Source organism: Hordeum vulgare, chromosome 5H, assembly GCF_904849725.1.
Source record: "Hordeum vulgare subsp. vulgare chromosome 5H, MorexV3_pseudomolecules_assembly, whole genome shotgun sequence".
In the NCBI taxonomy this organism is placed as follows: Eukaryota; Viridiplantae; Streptophyta; class Magnoliopsida; order Poales; family Poaceae; genus Hordeum; species Hordeum vulgare.
In genome coordinates, this window is record NC_058522.1 from 176,391,526 (window position 1) to 176,411,212 (window position 19,687).

Genomic DNA, 19,687 nt, shown 5'->3' on the forward strand with positions numbered 1-19,687 from the left:
GATGATAAAACGCATCTTCTCCAACTCTGTGGAGGCTTAGGTTTTCCAGAAAAAGAGTCGGAGTAGTTATCCTGCTCTTCAGCTGAGTGAGTCGGTTAGGAACTGGCAGTCGACGTGGTTCTACTGCCAAGACGTTGCCTGCCCGAACGCCTCGACAGGGTTGCCTCCTTTTAGCTTATATCGTCCCGCTCCGCCTAAGCAGCTCGCGCTCACGAAGGCGGAGAAGATCGACATCCAGCCCCTGGTTGACGCACTCGTAGACGTCGTCAGAAGGGGAGTCACCGGCATGGATTTGCTGGAGACTTTCCTTGGTCGGCGCATACAACCACTGCAGGCTCGCGACCATGCCATGTGGCATTACGCGGGGCCCGAAGACTCCACTCGGACCAACGTCTTGAGCGTGACCGAGAAGAAGGTGGCGTCGTGGGTGCTCCAGATCACAGGCGCCTGTGAGAACCCCAGAGGGTCTCGGCGAGTGAGGGGTTTCAGCGCGGACAATCCTCCTCCAAACCAGGTGAATACCATTTGTCGAGTGCACGTATCTGTTTTAGTTTTATCGCTTTCTTGAATCTCTGCCTGTCGTTTGATGTCGCCGACTGTTTTTCTTGCAGAAGTGGACCAACTGGTTTTCTCCTGTCTCGAACGGGAACCCGAACGAGGAGGAGGAAGAAGGCAGCCAGGAGGGCAGTGTGGAGAGCAGCGAGTATGTCTCCGACAGTGGGGAGACGGAGGAGGAGTCTGGTGAAGAAGAGGAGGATGACGAGGAGCAGGACTCGCCGCCTCCGCTGCCAGAGCACCGGACCAAGCGCCGACATGAACCTGCGGTTCCTTCGGCCCCTCCGGCATCCTCGAGTGCTCCGCCTGCTGCTCCCATGGTTCCGAGTGCTCGGAGCACCAAGAGGGCTAGGGACACTGCTGCCGAGCCCGTGGGTCAGCCTTCCAAGGCGGCCAAACCGAGTGGGTCTAAACCTTGGAAGGCTTTGCCGCGGATCAGGGTCGTCGTTCCTGTCACCTCGACGTAAGTGCTCTGTTCCTCCAACTTCTTATGATATTCGGTTGAACTCCTGTTTGAAAGTCGAATGAATTTCACTCGACAGGGTTGCCACCTCTGCCACCTCTCCGGCGCGCCAGGAGGATGATCCCATGGACGCGGACAACGTCGACTCGTCCCAGCCAGGTGCGTTGTAGTGACTCCGGGAGTGTTATACTATCGCGACGCGAATTCTATCTTAAGTATGGCCTCTTTCTTTTTCTGAGATCTCGTGCAGTTCGGTCTATCAGGGGTGATTTGCGTGGATGAGGGTGACCAGGGGAGACCTGAGCAAGCCACGGAGCCTGTACTCGAGGCTGCCCCTCCAGTCACTGCTCTCGCCGCAGACGTGCTGCCGACCGAGGCGATGCCGCCGACTGAAACGGCGCTAGTGGCTGATGAACCTACTGGAGCGGGTCTTGGGATGCCCCAGGAACTTCCAACGATGCCAGGCTCGTCGAATGTCGAGTTCAACATCCAGCGTCTCTCGGAGAAGCAAGTGGGAGCGGCCAAGGTGGCCATGGTGCAGGCCGAACTAATGGCGGGAGAAGCCAAGAGGGCATACGACTCTATCGCATCCCTGTACCAGCGGAGTTTGGAGCTGCGGGAAGATATCCGAGTAAGTGGGCTAGTAAGTATTTACTTTTCTCTTGTAACCCACTGGGTGTTCGCGGATATCGGATTTTTTTGCAATGGGTTCACTCTGAGTGAACCCAGTGGGTGTAGTCCCCGAGACTTCTGTCGAGTGCTTGCACCGGCAGTTGGCTTTATACATATTGTTTTTGCCTTGGTCAGATCTTGAAATAGTATGGTCGACTGCAAACAGTTGTGGCAGTCGGGGTGCACTTACTGTAAGAGTCCCCGAGAGTAATTTTACTCAGGTCGGGTAGTATTAGCCTCGTAGGCGTGGGTGGTAACATGTATCTCAATAGGGCGGGCCTGCTTGAGTTGCATGCCAGTGGGGTCACTCTCAGTGAACCCACTGGGTGTAGTCCCCGAGACCGCTGTCGACTGCTTGCGTCGGCAGGGGTCTGAAGAACTTAGACTTTTATTGTTGAATTATCTGATTGTCTCGTGGTGCTGGCTGGCAGAAAACTTGTGAAATGGGGACAGCATATGAGACTCTGAGGGCAGAGAAGATTCAGTTTGCTGGTGAGCGGGATGCGGCACTGCTTCCAATGGATGGTATGAAGGTGGTTCTGGCGGAGCGAGAGAAGTCGTTTGAGGAGGCTCGTGAAGCGAACAAAGTGCTGACTGAGGAAGTTGAGAAGATGGGGAAACAAAGGACTGCTCTGATGGGACAAATGGACGTGCTGAACAAACGGTGCAGAGCGCAGGAGAAATACGTTAGTAACTGGGCTCGGCAGATGATGACGCATCTGGCTGGTAAGTCCTGCTTTTTCCGAGTAGTTGTTGTATGTGCGTCACACTCGGCGTTTATTGTTTGCTTGTCCTGTTGTTGCAGATTTTTGCATTGACGCTAAAGCTGCAGCAGCTGATGTGGAATGGTCGATTCGCGAGAACGTTCCACTCGGCGAGGACGCCAATCGAGATCTGCTCCGAGCGCACATCCGCGTGGGCAAAGTTGGCCCTTTGATCGGTCGATTGAGGGAAGTCATCGGCCGGATCGACAAGGAGCTTTGGCCTGAGGATGAGTCGCGGCAGGAGATGGAAAACATGCTGAGTCGACTGGAGGAGGTCCCCGACCGAGTGCAGTCATGGAAGAAATCTGCGGCTCGTTGTGGTGCAGATGTTGCTCTGTCCTTGGTCCGAGTTCATTGCAAGGAGGTGCGCGAGGAGAAGCTGAAAATGTTGAAGGTCGCCAACACGAAGAAACTTCAATTTCACGACTTCATGGAAACCTTCCTTGAAAGTGCCACTCGCATCGCCGACGGAATCGACCTGGACACCTTCGTGGAGCCGTCCAGTCCTGGCGCCGATCCAGACGACGCGTAAGAAAACTCTATCCTCGGTATGTCGAGTGTTGATTTGTAAGAAACTTTGGCCACTGCTGTTGGTCATCACATTCTTGTTTTGGTGTGGGTAAGCTTGATCCACACCGAGCCACTATCTTTGGTAGAACTTTGAATCAAATGTTTTGCTCTTCTATTGCAATTTTGACTCGAGTTTTTTGTTTGGCGTTTCTTGGTGAAGCCAAAGGCAAACATTCGGAACATGTCAGTTGTCTTGACATCTGCATGAGCCTCATTGAGGGTCCGAGGAATTTCCGATTGGATCTGTATTGTCACGGAGTGGATCGGTAGGATCGCCGAGTTGATCCGTAGAGCGTACTCGGAGGATGAAGAGTTGTTGGGCGATGCGGGATCGCAGCTAGGTTGTCGAGTGCGACTGTAAGGTCGCACTCGGGGCGAGTTGGTACTGATGTAGTTGTCAGTTGTTTTGACATCCGAATGAGCCTCAATAAGGGTCTGCAACTCATGTAGTTGTCAGTTGTTTTGACATCCACATGAACCTCAATGAGGGTCTGCAACTCATGTAGATGTCAGTTGTTTTGACCTCCACATGAGCCTCAATGAGGGTCTGCAACTCATGTAGTTGTCAGTTGTTTTGACATCCACATGAGCCTCAATGAGGATCTGCAACTCATGTAGTTGTCAGTTGTTTTGACATCCACATGAGCCTTAATGAGGGTCTGCAACTCATGTAGTTGCGAGTTGATTACCCGAGTGTACCTGTAGGATTAAGTCGAAGGAATGTGGGTGCTTAGGCGATTCTGCATCGCATCTAAGTCCCCGAGTGTGGCGTTAAGTGCACACTCGAAGAAAGTTAAAACTTAGGCGATTCGTGATCGCAAGTAAGGCCCCGAGTGTGACGTTAAGTGCACACTTGAAGAAAGGTAATACTTAGGCAATTCGTGATCACAGCTATGTCCCCGAGTGTGACGTTAAGTGCACACTCGGAGAAAGTTCATACTTAGGCGATTCTAGATCGCAGCTAAGTCCCCGAGTGTGACACTAAGTGCACACTCGCAGGAAGTTCATACTTAGGCGATTCTGGATCGCAGCTAAGTCCCCGAGTGTGATGTTAAGTGCACACTCGGAGAAAGTTCATACTTAGGCGATTCTGGATCACAGCTAAGTCCCCGAGTGTGACGTTAAGTGCACACTCGGAGAAAGTTCATACTTAGGCGATTCTGGATCGCAGCTAAGTCCCCGAGTGTGACATTAAGTGCACACTCGGAGAAAGTTCATACTTAGGCGATTCTGGATCGCAGCTAAGTCCCCGAGTGTGACGTTAAGTGCACACTCGGAGAAAGTTCATACTTAGGCGATTCTGGATCGTAGCTTAGTCCCCGAGTGTGACGTTAAGTGCATACTCGGAGAAAGTTCATACCTAGGCCATTCTGGATCGCAGCTAAGTCCCTGAGTGTGACGTTAAGTGCACACTCGGAGAAAGTTCATACTTAGGCGATTCTGGATCGCAGCTAAGTCCCCGAGTGTGACGTTAAGTGCACACTCGGAGGAAGTTCATACTTAGGCGATTCTGGATCGCAGCTAAGTCCCCGAGTGTGACGTTAAGTGCACACTCGGAGAAAGTTTAAACTTAGGCGATTCTGGATCGCAGCTAAGATTTTTTTTTTGAGACCGGAGTCTGCGACAGCGGAAGAACTTTGAACCTGCAAAAAACTCAATCTGCTTTATATTATTTTTCCAATACTTGTTCCTTACATTGCTTCAGTCGACGGTCACGTGTAGAAGCGCTTCAAGAGATCTCCGTTCCATGCTCGTGGCTCGTCTATCTCCCTGTCGATGTTGTAGAGTCTGTATGCTCCATTGTTCAGCACCTTTGAGATGATGAAGGGTCCTTCCCAGGCAGGAGCCAACTTGTGAGGTCTTTGCTGATCCACTCGGAGCACCAGGTCGCCTGCTTGGAACGTACGACTCCTGACGTGTCGCGCGTGAAAACGCCGCAGATCTTGTTGATAAATGGTTGAGCGAGTCAGTGCCATCTCGCGCTCCTCCTCTAGAAGGTCCACTCCGTCTTGCCTTGCTTGTTCTGCTTCAGCTTCGGAGAAGAGTTCTACTCGTGGAGCATTGTGAAGTAAGTCACTCGGAAGGACTGCTTCTGCTCCGTAGACGAGGAAGAACGGTGATGGCCCTGTAGATCTGTTCGGGGTTGTGCGAAGACCCAAAAGCACTGAAGGTAGCTCGGTGACCCAAGCGCCAGCGGCATGTCCTATCTCTCGCAGGAGTCGGGGCTTCAAACCTTGCAAAATAAGTCCGTTCGCCCGCTCTACTTGTCCATTGGACTGCGGGTGCGCCACAGAAGCAAAGTCCACTCGTATACCTTGGCTTGTACAGAAACCTTTGAATCTGTCCGAGTCAAAGTTTGTCCCGTTGTCCGTGATTATGCTGTGAGGTACACCGAATCTGGAGATGATGTCCCTGACAAACTTGACGGCTGTTGAGGCGTCGAGCTTCTTGATGGGCTTGGCTTCGATCCATTTCGTGAACTTGTCGACTGCCACCAACAGATGTGTGTATCCACCTTGGCCTGTCCTGAATGGACCGATTGTATCTAATCCCCACACTGCAAACGACCACACAAGAGGGGTCGTCTTCAACGCAGACGTCGGCTTGTGGGACTTGTTGGAGTAGAACTGGCAGCCCTCACATCGGTCAACCATATCTTTAGCCATCTCGTGTGCCTGCAGCCAGAAGAAACCAGCCCTGAATGCCTTGGCGACGATTGCTCTCGAAGAGACGTGATGACCGCAGGTTCCCGAGTGAATATCCTCCAGGATCAGCTGCCCCTCTTCTAGGGAGATGCATCGTTGAAGAACGCCTGAAACGCTTTCCTTGTACAATTGGCCATCAATGACAGTGAATGACTTCGACCTGCGGACTATCTGCCTGGCCTGGACTTCGTTTCTGGTAGTTCCTGCCTCAAGATTTATGCAATGATCGACACAGTCCAATCGGGGATGACAGCAAGAATCGCCATGACCAGATCAACCACAGCAGGTACATCGACTTCAGTCAGATCTGTTTCACTCTTTGATTGTACTGGTTCCTCTGTAAAAGGATCTTCTTTGACTGAGGGAAGGTGGAGGTGCTTGAGGCAGACGTCACTCGGGACTAGTCTCCGAGTGGACCCGAGTTTTGCCAACTCATCCGCTGCTTGGGTCTTCAGTCTCGGAACATGGTGAAGTTCTAGACCTTCAAACTTCTTCTCAAGCTTCCTCACTGCATTGCAGTATGTGGTCATGGTGGGGTTCCTGACGTCCCACTCGTTCATCACTTGATTGACCACCAAATCTGAATCGCCGTAGAGCATCAGGCGACGGACGTCGAGTGAGATGGCCATACGCAACCCGTAGAGGAGAGCTTCATACTCTGCCTCGTTGTTGGAGGAATCGAAGCGTATCTGTAGCACGTACTTGAGTTTGTCGCCCTTTGGCGATATGATCACAACGCCAGCGCCGGAGCCATTCAACATCTTGGACCCATCGAAGAACATTGTCCAATGGGCCGAGTAGATGTGGCTCCGTTACTGTTGTTCTACCCATTCTGCTATGAAGTCAGCCAGATCTTGAGATTTAATCTCTTTCTTGGCCTCGAACTTGATATCGTAGTACAGCATCTCCATCGCCCACTTCGCCACTCGGCCTGACGCGTCTCGATTGTGGAGAATTTCCGACAACGGAGCATCAGAAACGACAGACACCGAGTGGCCTTGGAAATAATGGGCCACCTTCTTCGCAGTCATGTAGATCCCGTAGATAAGCTTTTGATAGTGGGGATACCTCTGCTTGGAAGGAGTCAGGACTTCGGAGACGTAGTACACTAGCCGCTAAACTTTGTATGCTTTGCCTTCTTCTTCTCGTTCGACTGTAAGAACAGTACTGACGACTTGATTTGTAGCCATGATGTACAGAAGAAGGGGCTCTTTACTGAGCGGAGCAGTAAGAACCGACTGGGTGGAAAGTAGGACTTTGAGGTCGTCGAATGCGACTTGGGCTTCATTTGTCCACTTGAGAGTATCTGATTTCTTCATGAGTCGGTACAGAGGAAGTGCTTTCTCGCCGAGTCGACTGATGAACCTGCTCAAAGCCGCTAGGCAACCTGTGAGTCGTTGAACATCGTGTATTCTGACCGGCCTCTCCATTCGGACGATGGTCCCGATCATTTCGGGTTTGACATCGATCCCTCGTTCGGCAACGAAGAAACCGAGTAACTTTCCGCTGGGAACGCCGAATGAACATTTGGCGGGGTTGAGCTTGATATCGTACCTACGAAGGTTGGCGAATGTTTCTGCCAAGTCATTCAGCAGGTCGGAACCTTTGCGTGACTTGACTACGATATCATCCATATACGCCTCCACATTCCGGCTGATCTGGTCGAGGAGACATTTTTGGATCATGTGCATAAAGGTAGCTCCTGCATTCTTCAAACCAAATGGCATAGTGATGTAGCAGAAGCACCCGAATGGGGTGATGAAGGCTGCTTTTAACTCATCGGGACCATACAGACGGATCTGATGATAGCCCGAATAGGCATCAAGAAATGACAGACGCTGGCAACCCACAGTCGAATCGACAATTTGATCTATGCGGGGGAGCGGAAAATGGTCTTTCGGGCAGACCTTATTGAGATGCTTGAAGTCGATGCACATTCGGAGCGACTTATCCTTCTTGGGCACCATGACAACATTTGCGAGCCACTCGGAGTGGTGAACCTCATGAATGGAGTTGGCCGCCAGCAGCTTGGCCACCTCTTCCCCGATTGCCTTCTCTTGTGCGCGGCGGACCGGCGCAGGCGCTCTCGGACAGGCCGAGCGGTGGAATCCATGTGCAGTCGGTGCTCAACCAACTCCCTGGGTACACCTGGCATGTCAGAGGGTTTCCATGCGAAGATGTCCCAGTTCTCACGGAGGAATTGGGTGAGCTCGGCTTCCTATTTAGGATCGAGGGTGGTGGAGATGTTCATCGGGGCAGCAGTGGCGTCCGTCGGGTGGATGCTGACCTTCTTCGTCTCTCCTGCCGACTGGAATGCAGACTCTGAAGCTGGCTTCTTCGAGCGCATCAGGTCGGCGGGTCGACTGTTTTCTTATACTCGTCAAGCTCGAGGACGGCCATCTGCTGGTCGGCGATTCTTGATCCCTGCGGCAGACACTCTTCGGCTCGCTTCCGATTGCGTGTGATGGTGATCACACCCTTCGGGCCTGGCATCTTCAGCTTCAGGTATACGTAATATGGACGGGCCATGAAACGTGCATACACTGGGTGGACCAAAATTGTGTGATAAGCGCTCTGGAAGTCGGCCACTTCGAACGTCAGCTTTTCCTTGCGGAAGTTCTTGTCGAAGCCGAAAACGACGTCCAACGTGATCTGACCGAGTGACTTGGCCTTCCGTCTAGGGACGACTCTATGGAACTGCATGTTGCTCTCGCTGAGTTTGGACATCAGGATGCCCATCCCCTTGAGTGTGTCGGCGTACAGGATGTTCAAGCCACTGCCGCCGTCCATGAGGACTTTGCGCAGTCGAACTCCTTCCACCACCGGGTCGACGACCAGAGCCTGTCTCCCCGGGATGGGTACATGTGCCGGATGATCCGACTGGTCGAAGGTGATCGCAGTCTGAGACCATTTGAGGAACTTGGGGTTGGTGGGGGTGGCCATGTTCACCTCTCTGTTCACCAGCTTCAGTGGATTCTTGCTTTCAACGTCAGCAAAAATAATGAGAGTTGCATGGACTTGGGGGAACGAATACTCCTTATCCTCCTCATCCTGTTCGTTGTCCTTTTCACTCGGTTGCCCTTCGCCGAACTCCTGGATCAGGAGGCGACACTGTCGAGTGGTATGCTTCGCATATATGGGGTTGCCCTCTTCATCCATCTTCGTATGAACCGGACATGGCTGGTCCAGGATGGGGTTATTGAACTGCTTCTTCTTGGGGGTGAACTGAGCCTTCCCTTTGCCCTTGAACTTGGCATTGGTTACGGCTGTAGCTTCTGCCTGCAGAGCAGTCGGAGCTTTCTGCTTCTGCTTCCGAGTGTTGCCCCCATCTCCATCAGCGACTGTTTTGTGCTTGCCGCTTCGGATGTGCGTCGCTATTAGCCATTAGCATAGCGCGTCGCTATTAGCATAGCGCTTCGGATCCCTATCTTCTTCGCCATTAGCATAGCGTGTCGCTATTTCCATCATCTTGCTCATGGAGATGTCGCCTGTTCGGCCGAACTTCAGGTACAGATCTCTGTACCGCACGCTTGCCTTGAAGGCACAGACTGCTTGATGCTCGGTGACGTTCTCCACTGTGTGGTAGAGAGTTGTCCAACGCTGAATGAAGTCTCGCAGGGGCTCATTCTGTTTCTGGACGTAGTGCTGGAGCTCCACGAGGCCAGCAGGGCGCTTGCACGTCCCTTCGAAGGTCCTGATGAACACCCGAGCGAGATCTGCCTAGCTGTAGATGCTTGAGGGGGCCAACTGGTTCAGCCACGCTCGAGCCGAGCCGTCGAGCATCAGAGGGAGGTGCTTCGTGGCAACATGGTCGTCCCCTCCTCCGATCTGGACTGCCACTCAGTAGTCATCCAGCCACTTTTCTGGCTTGGACTCTCCTGTAAACTTGCTGATTCCCGTCGCCAATCTGAAGTTTGGCGGGATGTCAGCTGAACGGATGGCTCGACTGAAACACTCGGGACCAGACACGATGGTCCTGCTTCCACTCGGACGGTCCATATCATAGCCCTCGCGGTGGGCTTTGCCCCTGTCGACCCTTCGCTGAGCGATACGCCCTCTTGCGTCAGGCCTTGGGTCGTAAGTGTCACCAACTGAACGCCGATCATCATGATGTCGGGGCCCGTAGGCCCACCCCGCGGAGGGGTGCGTGAACGGCGGCGATCTTCGTGATTTATGGAACGGCTGCCTCCTCTGTGCCGCTGATGGGAACCAGGGCTGTGAACCGACTGATGTGTATTCACATGAACGGAACTATTATGGATCCTGTTATGCGACTGGGAGACTGCCGAATTCTGCTGCTGCGCCGTGTGCAACAGGGCTCGGATCTGCTCGATTCCCCTACCAGCCTCTGAATCAGTCGGCTGGACGAAATCGGCTATCTTGGCAGCTGCAGCCAAGTTGAGGAGGGGTGTGCGGAACAACTCCACGTTGCTCCGCCAAGTGTGTCGACTGGCAGAATGGCGAGACGGACGACGCGCGCCGGACGTTTCGCCGATCTCGTGCTCGTTCCGGCCAGCTTGACGGGGATCTTCATGGGAGTTGGCCATGTGTACTTCTGGTGCAGGCCCGCGACAACGCGTATTCGGAAGGAAACTCAGTCGGAACCGAGCCCGAGTGCTGGGACTGCGGGGCAACCACAACAGACTCTAGAACTGCCACTTGTGAAGACGCGTTCTGGCGCGCCTGGGCGTGTTGCACCCAACGCGGATGTTGCGGACGGCAGGACCGCTTGCTGCGGCACATGACGGCGGTGTAGGTCGACACCGGAGTCGACTGTTGGAGAAGAAGAATGCCGCGGGCGCCGGCACGGAAGTGCGTAGCCCCACGATGGGGAAGCGCCTCGACGTCGAGAGGCGCATCCCGAAGCCACGCCGAATCGTCGACGATGAAGGAGAGAGTGCCGAAGAAGATCTGGTGACCCATGCTCGAATCTCCACCGGACGACATGACGAAAGGAAGTAGTCGCAAACTCGCCGGAAGTCGCTTAGACGCCTGCCCCACGGTGGGCGCCAACTGTCGTGGGTATAAGCCTGACAGTAGATCTATAGGGTACGAAAAGGATGGGCAGAGCCTTAGCTACGACGAGGTTGTATGAGTTCAGGCCCCTCTGCGGTGGAGGTAATAGCCCTACGTCTCAGTGCTCTGGGAGCTTGTTGTCGAGTGGAATAGGGAATACAAATGAGTTGCTAACCCCTGCACCAGAGGGGGAGGGTGGCTTATATAGAGTGCGCTGTCCTCCACAACGGTTCCGGTACAGGGGTGGAGTAGTGGCGATTGAATGCGTACGTTACCGGTAACGTACGTCCTAAATGCTAATAAATGCACAGGGAAACGTACGACCGTTTCCCTCCAGGGGGGTTACGATGTCCCGAGTGGCATCCAGTTGGTTAGTTGGATGTTCTCCGAATGCTAGTCTCCGACTGGATGGTCGAGGACCCGTTGCCGACTGGATGATGGGGACTCCTTAATTCAGTCGGAACTGACTAAGGGTCTTGTCCCTTATGAGGGGTAGTCCTTGGGTAGGACTTAAAGGGCAGGCCTATGACCCTACCCTAGGACTATAACCCCGTCAGTAGCATTGCCCCTTCTCTCTTTTCTCTCATTTTATGTTTTTCCTCCTTTTTGTGGGCTTCTTTGGCCTCTTTTTTATATGGGCTTCTTTGGCCTCTTTTATTTTTCATAAAGTCCGGAGACTCATCCCAACTTGTAAGGGAATCATTGCTTCCATCATCCATTCTCACATGGGACAATGCTCTAGTAATGATGATCATCAAACTTTTATTTACTTACAACTCGATACTAGAACAAAAGATGACTCTATATGAATCCCTCCGGAAGTGTACCGGGATGTGCAATGATCTAGCGTAGCAATGACATAAAAAACATGAAAACATCATGCTAGCTATCTTACGATCATGGAAAGAAAAATGCAATGATGGTGCATGTAATAATAAACAGAACGGTGGAAGTTGCATGGCAATATATCTCGGAATGGCTATGGAAATGCCATAATAGGAAGGTATGGTGGATGTTTTGAGGAAGGTGAATTTAATGCACCGGTGAGAGTTTCACGGTACTAGAGAGGCTAGCAAATGTTGAAGGGTGTCGGGAAAAATGATACCTATGGGAACCTCTAAGGATCCCTTGATCGTTCGGCGGAGGGAGAGAGGTGGCGCCAAGAGAAGAACTAACGATTAGCACCGGCAAGGTCTTTGAACCAGGTCCGGGCCGCTTAGAGCGTAAAACCCTAGACATGCTTTGTTTGTTGTATTGGGTGCTTGCTGTAGGGTTACTTGCTACAGTGATTTCCTTTCGACCGTCATTAAAGAGTCTAAACCCCAAAAGGTCCCACCTCTAGAACTGAGCTTTGGGCCTCCTTTTATAGGCAAAGGGGTCACCAACAGTGTTGTGTAGTGGGTTCACCGATATCTATCTACCGCAGTGTAAGGGGTAGTAAAGTCCTTGTCAGCCCCCTTGACCTGCCTCAAGGTGGCATCGACACGTACCCATGTGTTTTGACACTTGGGCTTTGTGCTGGCGCATGAGGGATGCGCTGGAGTGGTGGTAGTTGGTGGCACTGTGGCAGGAGGGAGACCTGACGGGCGAAGGGAGCTTGCTGGCCTGGCGCCCTTGCCCGTGGCCTAACCCCTCTTCCCGGCAAGGAGGGCTTGCCGGGGCCTTGGACGTCTTCCCGGCAAGGAGGGCTTGACGGGGCCTTGCGTATCTTCCCGGCAAGGAGCGCTTGCCGAGACCTTGCGTGTCTTCGCGGCAAGGAAGGCTTGCCGAGGCCTTGCGGGTCTTCCCGGCGAGGAAGGCTTCCAAAGGCCTTGTAGCTTGGGCTTGTCCTTCAAACCTATGGAGGGGTGTGGCCTTGATGAGCCTGGGGTTTATCTTCCCGTCGGCCCTCTTTGTGTACTACCACCAAGGGTGCTGCCGGTGCCCGTGCACAAGTCTGGGGCACAGGAGACCCAAGTCTTCAGTGCACCGACAAAGGGTGAGAGTGCGTATAATCCATGTACTCAACATTAGTCATAAAGAACTCATATACTTATTGCAAAAAATTATTAGTCATCTAAACAAGGTACTACACGCATGCTCCTAGGGGAAGTATTGGTAGGAATTAAGCATCGCTCGATCCCGACGTCCACACAAATGATGGCAAACAACAAATAAATCATGCTCCGACTTCTTCACATAATTGTTCACCATACGTGCAAGCTACGGGATTCAGAAACTTTGACACAAATATGTGTACCAATACACAATTACTCACTAGCATGACTCTAATATAACCATCTTTATATCGCAAAACTATTGCAAGGAATCAAACATATCATATTCAGTGATCTACAAGTTTTATGTAGGATTTTATGACTAACCATGTGAATGACCAACTCTTGTTAACTCTCTAAATAGATATAAGTGAAGCATGAGAGTTTAATTATTTCTACAAATGATATGCCCATTCTCTAACAAATATAAGTGAAGCAAAAGATCATTCTACAAAATGCGGTTTTCTATGTGTAGATAAATAGACAATCCTAACTTCAAATGATATAAGTGAAGCACATGAAGCATTCTACAAAGCCATACTCAAAAGATATAAGTAAGGTGTAAAGAGAGTTCTATAAATAAACCAAGGACTTTCTCATACCATCATGGTGCATTATTAAAATAAAAATAAAAGGCACACGATGCTCCAAGACTTACGCATATCATGTGATGAATAAAAATATAGCTCCAAGTGAAATTACCGATGGTTGTTAGAAGAAAGAGGGGATGCCATCCAGGGCATCGCTAAGCTTTCTTTCTTGGGAGTCCTTGAATATTGCCTTGCGGTGCCACAAGAATCCCCAAGCTTAGTCTATTTCCACTCCTGATTCCTTCATCCATCGTGATCTTGCCCAAAACTTGAAAACTTCAATCACACAAAACTTAACAAAACCCTCATGAGATCTGTTAGTAATAATAAAGAAAATTACAACTTTAAGTACTGTTGCCAACCAATTAATATTTTATTTTTGCATTGTATCTACTTTAATATAACTTTTCCACGGCTTCTACCACCGACACAATCGATAGTTTCATCAAAACGAGCAAAACGATGCATCAAAAAAAGAATCTATCAAAAACAGGACAGTCTGTAGTAATCTGTGCATTCACCATACTTCTGCAACTCTAAAAATTCTGAACAATTAGTAAGAAACAAACAATTTGCATAGCAGTACTGTGTAAAAATTTCAGAAACTTTTGACATTCCAGCGAAAAATGTAATTCACGCACTACAGCCAAAGTTTATGTTTTTGCACTGCACGGACCAAACAAGAAATCTAAAAATCCTAGAGGCAAATCATGGCACATTATTTTTATAATACAATGGATTTATATGATGGGATACTTATTTTTGTTGAAGACTTTCTGTAATTAACATTCACAAGGTTTCCATGGGCATGAACAAAGTTCAAGGCATGCTCCCATTTTAACAATGCCCGTCTCTCTCACTTTCACTTCTCTTTCTGAAAATATTTTAGGTTCCCCTCTTTATTTTTATGTTTTTTAAACTATATAAAAGCACACAAAAGAATAAAATGACCCTCTAAAACTTCCGGGTTGTCTCCTATGAAGCATTTTCTTTAAAGCCATTAAGCCAGGCATAAGGTGCTCAAGTAATTGATCCACCCAGATCCCAAGGTATATCTAAGCCAATTTTAATTAACAATGATTTGTAATTTAGTAGTGAGCAGAAAGTAACATATATCACATAGCAACGAAGCCTAACTCTCTTCCTATGCATCGGCATGTCATAAAAGAACAATTCATGCACACAAAGTAAAGGCCAATGCATAGTATAAACAATTTCTTGCAATTTTATCGTACAGGAAACATAGAGAGGAGGAGATTTAGTTCCTCACTCTTAATAATTGCAAGTAGGAGCAGCAAGCACATGCATATTATATCTATCAAAATCATCATGTGTAACAGTAAAAGGCAACCCATCTATATAATCCTTAAGAAGTGCAAACTTATCCAATATAGTGTAGTTGGGAGAATTCAAAAAGATAATAGGACTATCATGTGTGGGTGCAATAGCAACAATTTAATTCTTAACATAAGTAACTAAGAAAGTTCAACTCCATAATCATCATTCATATTGGCATGATGGCCACAATCATAGCAAGCATCAAGTTAATCAAAAAGGGATATTTCAAATGAATCTAACGGATCATAGAAATTATCATATCATTCATCCTACGGTAAGCATGAAGGGAAATTAAACAATGTATGATTTGAAGAGTTAATCTCATTAGAAGGTGGGCACGGTTAGCTAATCCGTTCTTCCTTCTTTTGTTCTTCGATCTCCTCCTCATTTTTTACATCCGCTTAGCTCACAGTGTCATCAATTTCCTCTTCCATAGATTCCCCCAAAATATTAGTCTCCTCTTGGACACGGAGGAGTCCTCAATGTATGGTCTAACATAAGCATTAGAAGCATAGTTTTCATAGCTACATTTAAGTATGGCCAAACTTTTAGATTTGTAAAGAGTAGCATCATACTTTTCAATGAAAGAAGCAATTTCATAGGCACCCTTAAAAGCAACAAATTCTTCAATTTGCTCAATATCATAGTAATTATAAACACCCTTGGCATAAGAAGATATGATTCCATTATCCTTAAACTCACATTGATAGGGAAGGTGTTTTTAGGGTCTTCAGAACAACAAGTCAAATCACAAATTTCGCATAAATTCCAAGCACAGTATTGCAAAGTATTAATATGATGCCATAAAAGTTTCCCTTTTAGAGATAAGTGGTGTCGCACATAATAAGCATGCTCATTTAATGATTTGCCCTCAACTAAGCTAGTTAGGGTTTCAGCACGAGCACTAATGGATCGAACATGACCCAATTAATATTCCTCGGTGGTACGGAACACTAATGATTCCTCAACTTTTGGAGGAGAAACTACATCTAATTATTTTAGCATTTTGTATTACCTACCCATATCTAAAGATGGAAAACAAGCTAAATAGAAAATTAAATCTACTTAGTGATAAAGCTAAGAAGCACACACAAGAATATTCACCCACGCTATTGGTCCCGGGTAACGGCGCCAGAAAAAGATCTTGATAACCCACAAGTACAGGGGATCAATTGTAGACTTTCTCGATAAGTAGGAGTGTCGAACCCAACAAGGAGCTAAAGGTAGAACAAATATTCCATCATGTTCTATCGAGCACCAATACAACTCTACGCACGCTTAACGTTCGCTTTACCTAGAACAAGTATGAAACTAGAAGTACTTTGTAGGCTTGATAGGATAGGTTTGCAAGAAACTAAAGAACACATAAATAGAAACTAGGGGCGGCTAAGATAAAGAAACAACTAACTGGGTCTTAGTAGACATCTTTTTTTTCACAAGAAGGTTATTTGTCCCTAGGCAATCGATAACTAGACCGGTAATCATTATTGCAATTTTATATGAGGGAGAGCCATAAGATAACATATTTTATCTACTTGGATCATATGCACTTATGATTGGAACTCTAGCAAGGATCCGCAACTACAAAAGATCATTAAGGTAAAACCCAAACCTTAGCATTATAAGGTATCACGTCCTCTTTACTCCTATATGCAACAACCCACCTACTCGGGTTTATGCTTCTGTCACTCAAGCAACCCACCATAGGAAAATCATCAACACATTGCAACAGCCTACATCGGGGATCGCTCATGCTTGCGCGACACGGAGAGCACCATAGGACAACACCGATAATAAAACATGCAACTCAAACCAATCATGATCATCAATCAACCCATAGGACAAAATGGATCTACTAAAACATCATAGGATAGCCATACATCATTGGGAAATAATATATAGCGTTGAGCACCATGTTTAAGTAGAGATTACAGCGGTGCGAAGAGGTGTTCAACCCCTGCATAGAGGGGGAGATAGTTGGTGATGACGGCAACTGATGGGGTTATAGTCCTAGGATAGGGTCATAGGTCTGCCCTATAGGTCCTACCCAAGGACTACCCTTCATAGAAGACAGGGCCCTTAGACAGTTCCGACTGAACTGAGGGCGCCCCCATCATCCAGTCGGCGACGATCCACTCGGAGCATATATAGCATACCGACTGGAATCCACTGTGTACATCGTAACCTCCCAGGAGGGGAACGGTCATACGTTTTTATACACCATTATTAGCATTTAAAGCTTACGTTACCTGTAACGTAGGCATCTATTCGCCACTATTCCACTCTGATCCACCGGGCCATATGAAGGGCAACGCACTCTATATAAGCCGCCCTTCCCCACTGGTGCAAGGGTTGGCACTTGCTGTAATCCTATAATCCATTCGACACAAAGCTCCCGAGAGCACTGAGACGTACGGCTTTTACCTCCACCGTAGAGGGTCCTGAACTCATACATCCTCGCCGTAGCTAAGGCTCTGCCCATCCTTTCGTACCCCATACTTCTACTATCAGACTTATACTCACGACAGTTGGCGCCCACCTTGGGGCACGCATCTAAGCGACTTCCGGCAAGTTTGCGATTTCATATTTTCGTCATGTCGTCCGGCGGAGATCTGTGCATGGGTCATGAGATCCTCGTCGGTGCCCTCTCCTTCATCGCCGGTGATTTGGCATGGCTTTGGGATGCGCCCCTCGACGTCGAGGCGCTTCCCAGTCGCGGGGCTACGCACTTCCGTGCTAGTTCCCGCGGTGTTCTTCTTCTCCAGCCATCGACCCCGGTGTCGATCTTCGCCCCCGTCACGCGCCGAAACAAGCGATCCCGTCGTCCGCGGCTCCAGCGTTGGTTGCGACACGCCCAGGCGCGACAGAGCGCATCCTCCTCTCAAGTGGCAGTGCTCGAATCGGTTGTGGTCCCGCCACCATCCCAGTGCTTGGAGTCAGTTCCGACTGAGCTACCTTCCGAGCATCCGGGTCGCGGGCCTGCAGCCGAAGTTCTCATGGCCGATTCCCATGAAAGTCCCCTCCAGAGTGGTCGGAACGAGCATGAGTTCAGAGAATCATCCGACGCTCGTCGCCAACACCATCGTTCTTCCAGTCGACACACTCGCCAGAGCAACGTCGAGGTGTTCCGCACACCCATCCTCAACTTGGCTGCGGCTGCCAGGATAGCTGATTCTCTCCAACCGACTGATTCAGAGGTTGGTAGAAGAATCGAGTAGAACCGTGCCCTGTTGCATACGGCGCAGCAGCAAAATTCGGTGGTCTCCCAGTCGCACAACAGGATCCACAACAGTTCTGTTCACGCGAACACGCATCGGTCGGTTTTCAGTCCCGACTCTCATCAGCGACGCAGAGGGGGCAACCGTTCCAGGGACCCGAGTCAGAATCCACTTCCCATTCGGTCTCACCCCGAAGATCGTCGCCGTTCGCATACTCCTCCGCGGGGTGGGCCTTATGGGCCCCGGCATCACGATGACCGTCGTTCGGGCGGTGACGCGCATGATCCAAGGCCTGATGCAAGAGGGTACATCACCCAGAAGAAGGTCGACAGAAGTCGAGCCCACCGTGATGGTCATGATAGAGACCGTCCAAGTGGGAGTAGGACCGTTGTCTCTGGCCCCGAGTGCTTCAGTCGGTCCATCCGTTCAGCTGACATCCCTCCCAACTTCCGATTGGCGACAGGAATCAGCAAGTTCACAGGAGAGTCCAAACCAGAAACTTGGTTGGACGACTACAGAGTGGCGGTCCAGATCGGTGGCGGAGATGACCATGTCGCCACGAAACATCTCCCCCTTATGCTGGACGGTTCGGCGCGAGCTTGGCTGAACCAGTTAGCTCCGTGAAGTATCTACAGCTGGGCAGATCTGTCCCGAGTCTTCATAAAACCTTGGAGGGTATGTGCAAACGCCCTGCTGGTCTCGTAGAGCTCCAGCACTGTGTACAGAAGCAGAACGAGCCCTTGCGCGATGTCATCCAGCGCTGGACGACCCTCTACCACACGGTGGAGAACGTCACAGAGCGCCAAGCAGTCTGCACCTTCAAGGCAGGCGTGCGGTACAGAGATCTGTACCTGAAGTTTGGTCGGACAGGCGACATCTCCATGAGAAAGATGATGGAGATAGCCGCGCGCTATGCAAATGGCGAAGAGGAGGACCGCACACATAGCGACAAGCATAAGTCAGTCGGCGATGGAGATGGGAACAGCAATCGGAAGCAGAAGCAGAAAGCTCAATCCACTCTGCAGGCAGAGGCAGCAGCCGTTACAAATGCCAAGTTCAAAGGCAAGGGCAAAGCTCAGTACACCCCCAAGAAGAGGGAATCAGGAAATTCCATCCTGGATCAACCGTGTCCAATCCACACGAAGATGGATGAGGAAGGCAATGCCATATTGCCGAAGCATACGACTCGGTAGTGTCGCCTCTTGATCCAAGGATTCGGCGAAGGACAGCCGAGTGAGAAGGACATCGAGCAGGATGATGAGGACAAGGAGGATCCGTTCCCCTAAGTCCATGCAACGTTGATGATTTTTGCTGATGTGGAAAGCAAAAGTCGACTGAAGCTGGTTAACACGGAGGTGAACATGGCAAACCCATCCACCCCCGCGTTCCTGAAGTGGTCACAGATTGCGCTCACCTTTGATTAGTCGGACCATCCAGCACACGTACCCACCCCAGGGAGGCAAGCTCTAGTCGTCGACCCGGTGGTGAAAGGAGTCAGGCTGCTCAAAGTCCTCATGGACGGCGGCAGCGGCTTGAACATCATGTACGCCGACACTCTCAAGGGAATGGGCATTCCGATGTCCAAACTTAGCGAGAGCAGTAAGCAGTTCCACGGAGTCGTCCCAGGACGAAAGGCCAAATCACTCGGCCAGATTGCGTTGGATGTCGTCTTCGGCTCTGACAAGAACTTCCGCAAGGAGAAGCTGACATTCGAGGTGGTAGACTTCCAGAGTGCATACCATGTGATTCTGGGCCGTCCG